The sequence below is a fragment of the Magallana gigas genome, chromosome 8 (genome assembly GCF_963853765.1).
Source record: "Magallana gigas chromosome 8, xbMagGiga1.1, whole genome shotgun sequence".
NCBI lineage: Eukaryota > Metazoa > Mollusca > Bivalvia > Ostreida > Ostreidae > Magallana > Magallana gigas.
In genome coordinates this window covers 14,787,525-14,797,028 of record NC_088860.1, presented here as the reverse complement: position 1 = coordinate 14,797,028, position 9,504 = coordinate 14,787,525, and positions in this window count along the sequence as shown.

The window sequence follows — 9,504 nt, the reverse complement described above, 5'->3', positions numbered from 1 at the left end:
GCTTACCCCCCCCCCCCCCTTCGGTTCCGACGCCTTTGTCAAATTGTGAAAGAACATCATTTGTCTGCACATGTAGGAACTCAAGGACAAAAAGCCTTGAGTATCAAGACACTTTCGTGAAGCAAGAATGTGCAGCTAATGGTCCTTACTCAGCCATTAACTGTGAGTGAAGGACGATATGATATACAATGCATTTATATATGTGAGTAGATAGGAGAGTGTGTTGTAACTACCAATTAATTACGTCATTACAATAATGAGAGATAATTAGCTATTGATAAAGGGTCAGGGATATGACCCAAATATACTGAATACCTTCCACGGCGTTATACACGTATATTTATATTTTGTGAAGATCTTACGTTAAAGTTGTATTTCTCAATGTGTCGACCACTTCAGATCCACTTCCAATTTAGTTTTATCCATAATTTCATATTCCAATGAATTACGCATGTAGATGTTCGAAACAAAAAGTTGAATAAAGTTCATTTATCTATTAAAACTACATATTTAAAAAAACCCGCACATTTAGATTATATTTTAAATTTCAAATTTTAAAAATATTAAAGCAAAAACATGCCAGATATCGCCAATGACCTTGTGTACACACGATGCTGTATTTAACCAAAGGTTCAAGGTCGGTGCCATCATTTGTAATAACGGATGACTGGGTGATTTTTCTTTGTATCATTTGCTTATGGAACCTCAAGTGTCGTAAATGAGGACGTTCACTTCCGGACGGGGACAGACGGCTCAGAATTCATCTACACTGTAGACAACCTTCTTGTGTACTACACGTTGCATATGAGCAAGTATTCCACTAATGAGTAGGCATTTCTGGACGTTTCTGTGTGTTTGTTTACAGTAGAGAGCGTTTTCTAGTTAAATGTAGCAACAGAAAATAGCATGTAAATATAACTGGTTCGTATAGGTCCTTTTTTTCTTGATGGTGACGTCAAGATGTGACGTTATGAAAAAAACTGAAATAAAGAGATCATGATGTTGCTTATTACACTGTATGAACTATAGCTCAACATTAAAATTTTATCTTAGAAATGAAAAATTATGTTTTATGGTTATACCTTGTAGTTATGATCCTTAAAAATAGATAAATTTTGAAAAAGAATTGCAACATATGTGACGATACCTGAATTTTTCGCTCATAACTGCAAATGTTAAGCCTTTTACGCATCTAGCTATGTCAAATAGTTTTGTTTTGTATTGTTGTCTTTCTCATGTGTTTTATATTACCACCAATGTTTTGCTCCTGCCAGTGGATTTAGGTTGATGAGTCTTGAACAAGGGCTGGACCTTCCCAGGATGCACTTCAAAAAATGGCAATGAGAGATTCGCCACTGTAACTGTCGGAATCGAGCAAAAGAATACAAATCACGACAAAGCACTCAACAATGAACCCAAACTTATACAAGAACAGAAACTTATTGACCGATTTTACAGTAATTGTACAGACAATTAAAACTAGCTATTAAAGAAACACAGACGTTTCACTTAAGACGGGTAGATCATACTCCGGTTTTTTTTTGTCCTTTGTTTATTTTTGTTTGTTTTGATTGATTTTTAAACATTTTAAAAATTTGAAGCATTTTATGCAATCTATAAAAAAAATTAACAATTGTGTTTTATCAGAGACTCCGTATATCCATTGATAATTCGACATTGTTAAAAAATAAAAAAAAATAACAAATGTCAATGATAATTTTCAAATGCATTTTTTTCTTGTAAATTTCAAAGATATAAAAAGAATTTTACACATAGAATTTCTAAACAAATACAAAATAATGAAATACAAACCAAAACCTTTAAGACAGGCAGTCTGATACAAAGTGTACATTTTCATACTAGCTTCTTGTTCATTTGCCATTACTGATGTGTATACTGGATAAATATCCAAGCATTGCTCGTTACGACTTTCATTAAAGAACTTAATTTTCTTTTTATAGCAAAACACGTGCTCAATTGAAATTAAAAAGGGACAAACAAATCGAAAAGGAGCATAATAAATATATAATTTATGCATTGATGTAACCATAACAGCCGTATCCATTTTGTTAATAAAAGGGAAAATGTAAATTTTTCTAAAGTCAGCACCTTAATAGGCAAAATTTGTTTTTGCAACTTTAGACACCTATCGGTTAATACTGTAAAATGTGTGTTTTCGCATAGTCACGATTGTAAGATTTCGCGTCGTTCTATATTCGCGCTATCTTTGTTGTTGTTAAAGAGACTCAACTTGCGGTTTTGACGCGAAAATAAGCGGGAGAATATTTCCATCTATAAAGTAGAATGCTATTAAGTTACTGATTTAAGCTTATGTCAACTGGAATAGCGGATCATCCACAGACTACTTCAAAGAAGTTGATATGTGTCATGGTTATTTTCTTTTTGTGCCACTTGTCTTGATAATGTCAATCAAAATCAAACCTTTACCATGAAAAAAAAAATCATAGGACAAACGAATAAAACTAACAGATAAATTAGAAAAGTAAAGACATTGCCAACAAGACATGTGAGATAAACCTGCCTTCAACATGCTAGACTGATATAAAACCAATGTACTGAAAGTACTGGAAAGCGGTTAACAAGCTTGTTGTCAAGTTTCAGTATTTTTTTGTTTTGTCATCAGATATATCGTTCCATTGTCCATCTCTAGATCAAAACTCAGTTAGTGTTTCCTTCAATAAAAAAAAAACGTATCACATGGTTCAAAATTTGAAATTTTATCTTTTTTTTTTTTAAATGTGATATACACATAATACTCTCAATGCTTTGGTTTGCCATTATATTTAGGTAGCGTTTTGACTAAGCATCCGGTTGCACAGTAGTTTTGTTAACAAGACATAAAGCGTTTAGCTTATACGCTAACATCTTAAAAAACTATTACCCAGCATCACTCTAAATTTAAAAGATAATTCTTTTAGTAGTGTGAGTATTCAAGGAATGCAATTTCGCTGTCATTATAGAATGACAGAAAAATGGATACTAATTTTGGAATCTTGTGCTGAGTGCGAAAAAAGAGAGGGAAAAGTGGCGCTCACCTGGCTAGGGGACAGACTTGAAGGAATTCTACCTACAGGGAAGACGTATCACCCGGGGTCGGTGCCTGAGTAATGACTGGTCTTGTTTCCGTGCATGCAGTCACGGCGATGGTAACGTACAACAGTTGGTAACCTGCAAAGATCTAATCCTGGAAACAAATAAAACAAACAAATGTTTATACCAGAGAGAGAGAGAGAGAGAGAGAGAGAGAGAGAGAGCATCGTCGCAAGCCACGGGTTTTGTGTCGATTTTACTTTCACTAACGGCTGAAGCTTGCAAAGATGACAGGGCGTGTAAGTTTCTTTCTTTCTACAACTGAAACTGGATAAAATGTGCTATATTTGATTAAATTTAGATATTCCTGAATAATTTCTACAACCTTCTTTTGTGTCTGATGGGCTTGATGATTTTTCAACTCGGACACAACATACTTTAAAAATTTTGTTACTCCGTAGTACTGTAGGGATAATGTATATGTACCATAAGCAATAGTTACGCATAGATTAACCTCATGACATGTGTTTGTACTAGTATTACGCAACATGCGAATCTTAGTAGATTTTGGCATGGTTTTTATTTATGTCGTCTCTCATATTTAATATTTAAAATCCATTATTAATACTTATTTATAAAGGAAACCCAACAACAGATACATGTACATTTACATTCTGTACTGCGACCATTATTTTCTTGTCGACTTTCTGGAAAAAAGAGTTGCAAGCGGTCTTAAGTGCATGATCGCAAGGTTATATTATCTATGTAAACACGGCTAGACGAACCTATCTTTGCTTTCCATTGGTTTGTCAATGCTTGGATATTCACTACCAACAACAGTGTCTGTAAGAAAACTAATATTTACCTCGCATGCCTGACTGTTTTTATACAACATGTCTGCAACTGTTTCTTCAACGAATTGCTATTATCTATCATATATATAATCGCACCTGGACCAAGTTTAAATTGACTAGAGATTTCGTTTACCCTTGAGTCAAGTGACGGCATTGTATTTAGCCACACTCTGAAAGGAACAAAAGCCTGCTATCTTAATTATTTTTCTTTGTGGAAGACATAAGTAAAACATCAACACACCAGTGTTAAAAGACAATTAGTGTTTTGTTCGGTTCCTTTCTTTTGAGAGGAGAATATTATGTATCTTTAGGGTTGTTTTATATTTTCCAGATTTCATAATCGGTTAATCCACAAAAAAATTAGATTACATAATTGTATGATGGCCTCAAGGTTTAGCAAAACAAAACAAAAAATAACTCAGTGTATGTTCTATGCTCAACCTCAGCTATCCAAAGAGGAATGTTAATAAATTGACTGTGTGTGAAGTTGGAGTCTGTGGTTTGAAGACCATAATTATCCCTGTGTCTAAAATATTCGGGTTTCATTAAAAATCTTTGCATGAAAGTAGTAGAACAGACGTTGTGGTCGATAAAAACAATAGACACAAAAAACAAAGTGATTCCAAACATGGCATTCAAACGGCAGTCGGTTTGTGGGACGCACTTTGCAATTCCCAATGCAAAAGTGAATTGCATTTTATAGATTCCAGTTCACATTTTCTGGAATTGCGTTCCAAAAATGGAAAGCCCATTCGAGCGCCTTCTGTAATGATGTATAGGGAGTCGTCGTTAATTCAATACACTTGTCGACGTCTTTACTAAATATAGTTAATGTAGAACTAGAATCAGTAGAAAGTTTATTGAGTTACTAGATTGGAGACCAATAGAAAATAACATCTCTCGATATCACATATAAAAACAAAAGCAAAGACATACTAATTCTTACAAGAATAGAGCTACGTACATGCAGATTGGATTTTTAGTGATTCTTTAATGGACACGTGCGTATATCAATGAAAATTTCTTCAAAATATCATTAAAAATGTATTTCTCTTACTGACTTGAAGTTGTTCAATCAGAAAAGGAATAGAGTATAATAAAGCAAAACATATTATTGTTGTTGTTTTTGTTTGTTGTTTAAAGGAATAGAGTATAATATAAAGCAAAAAAAAAAATTGATCGTTGTTGTTTTTGTTGTTGTTTCTGTTTTTTGTTTTTTTTTTGGTTTATTTATTTTTATTTTTTTTTGGGGGGGGGGGGGGGTTTATTTATTTATTATTATTTTTTTTTTTGTATTTATGTCTGTAAATTTATAATTTTCTTTTGATCAACCGGAAATGAAAATTTAAATTGCATGAGGGACAACTGTCAAAGGCATATCAACAGAATCTTATTTAAATATAAGTTGTAAAAGTCTAGAAAAAATTAGTCTGTGATTTTAAAGCTTATAGTTCGTATGGGAAAAATTGTTCGCTTTGTCCAAAATAAAGGTTTGTACAAAAAATCAAAGCAATATAATTGATTTTTTACTATCAGATCCTAGAAAATAAGAAATGTGTGGTATCGATTGTCAGGCTTTATTTTACGATTCTTAGTGATAAAACGGAACAGAAATAGGGATTAGCACAGATGGAAGTTAGTAAGACGTTATGTAAACAGCTCATTCCAAACAATACGGAGATATATTTGCCAACAAAAAAATGATCAAATGAATAGAAATAGAAGCCTTTGCTCCAGATGTCTTTCAATAAAAATAAAAGCAGTTGTACTTTTTGGTAGAAATTCAATACTTAAGGATTTATAAAGAAGATGCGACAAATTTTGATGATGCGATGGGTCATTAACCGATTTAGAAGAAGAAGAAAAAAATTTGGATCGCAGTGAACCAAGATATGTGTTAATTCGTAGAACAAAACATCACCAAGATGCTTGGAATTTTTGCATTATGCAATAAAAATGAAGAATCGCTGGATTTATTGCACAAGAAAAGACGAGAACATCAACAACTATAAAACGATTGAGATAAATTTGTCAATTAGATAGTTTGAGTAATGCGCAAAATCGCGAATAAACAAAGCGAGATTCAGTGCTCTGAATTCAGATAACAGACCTCAACAGCTATCAGTCTTGTTCAGATTAGACAAACTCTCTATTTTCTCAAACCATGCCTTATATATATACAGAGTCCCAAAATATCTTATACCATTTAAAATACATGTATATCTGAATTAGATAATAATTGGCCAAAACTCGTAAATTGGAACTCAAATAAAAAGTAAATAAATAGTTAATTTTTCCCCCAACAAGTTGTATAGGAGAAAAACATGTCTTTTATTAAATTATGAAGTCACAAAATTGCAACATATATAATGAATGTATAATGAAGGGATATTGAACAATTTCGAATCATTTTAAACTAGTTAAATATGTATTGCTAGATAACAACGAAAGTGAAATGAACCAAATTCACATGACTGACAACATATATACAGTAAAAAGCCGGTCATTTTGCACCTTAATTTTTTATAGAGTTAACTCCCCTTGATAAAAAAAGAAAATTTAAAGTTTGTCAAAATATTTGCGGTAAATGATGTATTTTATTTCATATTTTAAGAAAGAGAAAGTTTATGCATGTATTAACCAAGGGAGTTTTACGAAATTTAAGTTACTTTTTATAATATCTGAATAAATCATACGTTACTCATAGCCTTCAATGCAAAATTTAAGGTGTAATTAGTTGGACCATATTCAAAATTTTGAAAATTCCTTTGGTGAGGTATTTTATTTGATAACAACTTCAAAATAATATCATGATTAAGAATATCGGACTATTCATTTATTAGGTACAAAATATGGTCGTTATACTTCGAATACCTTAAAATGAATCGGACAAGAGATTCCATATATAGTTGTGCGAATTATGAAATAAGAAGACCATTGGGAAAAACAACTCAACAAGAAAAGATTCTTTAAAGGGGCATGGTCACGATTTTGGTCAAATTTTATCCGTCTGCTTTTATTATTCACAATGCTTTGGGAATGCATTTCTAACGATCAAATAAAATTTGGGTGCCAGTCAATGAGTTTTAAGCAAGATACAGGGCTCACAATTCTTCCTCATGTAAACAAGGCTCGTGCCCTGTTTTGTTGACATAGGTTCAATATACCAGTAAATAATCTTTTTCAAGCTGATTAGTCTATCTTTTTATTCATTTTAAGCACAAATAAACTGTTCCTATTGATTAACACATTCATTTGAGGTCTAAAACTGGATTTTTCACTTCAACATTCAAAATGTAAACAAAAGCTTTGTTTACATAGCGGAGAATTGTAAGCTCTGTAACTCGCTTATAACTCAACAAATGACACTCACATTTTGGTTGCCTATTTAAAATGCCTTACTGAAGAATTGTAAACATTAAAATCGAAAAAATAATTTTTGACCAAAATCGTGACCATGCCCCTTTAAGTTGTGAAAAGATTTTAGAAACTTCGATCCGTACAGAGGAATATTAATCAACATGTCGACGTTGTCATTGATAAACGTTATTAAAATGGTTCTATAGTTAGCAACATGTTAAAAACAGAAAGGTATTGATGAATCAGAATTCATGGTACCATGATGCAAACTAATTAAAAGCAATTTTTAAGCAGTCTATATATACATCATTCACCTTTATTACATGCAAGTGTTGAATTAAACATTTCCCGAAGATGTTACAGGAATATTAGTTTCTATCTAACAAAATATAAGTAGTCGTAAAACAGTTTTCCTAAGTGTCTTTGACAATTGAGTGCTAAATACACAATGTACATGACTGTGCCATTTACTGGAAACGAGGAGCAAAATGTATTACTACCAATTTTGCAGTTACATACAGAATAGATATGCAGAGAAATACGTTATAATGCTGAGGCGTATTCTATCGTTCTTGTAGTTACGTATATCATAGCTATACACGTGTCGGTACATGTATAAGACACTAGATGTAGTAAGCCGGAAGCTAGAGTAAAATTCCTCCGATCAGAAAATGTAGTGCACCGGGTGACCATATCTCTAGAGGTAGTAAACGTCTTTTATTATCCCCCCTTAGTCATCTGATCCCAGGAATGAGCAAGAGTACAGAGAGTTACTCAGAATACATCAAACGAACGTTCGTGTTACAAAGATCTTTCCCCTGGTGTTTCGACCTGGAGAATAATTACTTTTCGTAAAGTTAAAACACTTCATTTCGACATAGATTACTTTTGCAATGATTTTCTAAATTTGTCTGTTTTATTCTTGAGTTTTTGTTATTTTTACAACAGACAGATGCATGCTAATTTTTTGAAGTTTTTTGTACGAGTTTTTCTTTTCAAGTAAACTCAGAATTAAAACAACCACGCTCATGCCACCTAATACCGCAATCAAATATGACGTTGTGGGGAGAATTATAATTTGTTTTAAAAAAGAAACAATCCGGAATATCATAGTAACCGTTGTTAGACTAAATGAGTAACTTCTTTTTAATAAAAATAAACAAAGTTTTCTGCGTGCGTGCTCTTATGTGTACCACAAGAATCTAACACAGCTGTTAAGGAGGAAAACCAAGAAACAAACCTTCAGATCTAGAGGGGGAAATCTTTTTTAAGATTGTGTCATAAAATTGCAATAATCGTTATGTTAATCCCAAAGTGAAAAATCCTATCGTACGAGAAAATCTCCACCGTAAGTGTTGACTCGACCGGCCAAACCCTTTTGAATGAGCATGAATAATACGACCTTTAAATTATAATTTCTTGCTTGATTCATAAAATTTTGCGCTGAACAACCATGTCCTTGTTTAGATAATTTGGTCGTATTGTACGAGTCATGGGACCTCCCTGCACGAGATTGCCTGACGGTTTACACACGGGCAGACAAGGGTGGACTTGAGAACCCGACAGGGTTCGGTTACATCTCCATGGATGTGTCATTCATTGACTGCATATTGACAGGTGCGTGTGCGGTATACTATATCATAAGGTCATGAAGTTTTTCTAAATGGTAAATTATACAGCCATTTAAAAATTCCTCAAAATTCAACATACTATAAAATAATATTCAACATAACACGAGTTTCAGAAATCGATAGTTTGTAATCGTTTAGATAAGTTCAATTTCGGTGCATACATGAGCGTATTATCAGACAAAAGTAGCAATATGGAAAATGTTTGCGGCGAAGAAAAAAAGTTGTTTGCAAAGCTCTATGTACTGACCCACATTTTTGTCAATGACATGTTTTTGTGGTTGTTTTGTTGTTGTTTTATTTGTTGTTTTTTTTTCTTGTTGTGGTTGTTACAATTAAGGTGTTATAGTATATACGTTTCTCAATGTCTTGGCAATACGACAATTCAGTTTAATAAACATTTTTTTAACAATCATGCACAAATAAAGAGGTTTATTGTAACTAAAGCTCAGAGTTGTGAGAATTCTGCCAAATATTTGTCCTCATGCATACCAACAGTACTACCAGTGCGGGCATAACTCATCACCGAAAAACGCCGGGTTCGTCTATATCTATGCCGTGAAGTGACATTTCTTATTGCCACCGAGCACCAGTTGTCTCCCTTCATTACA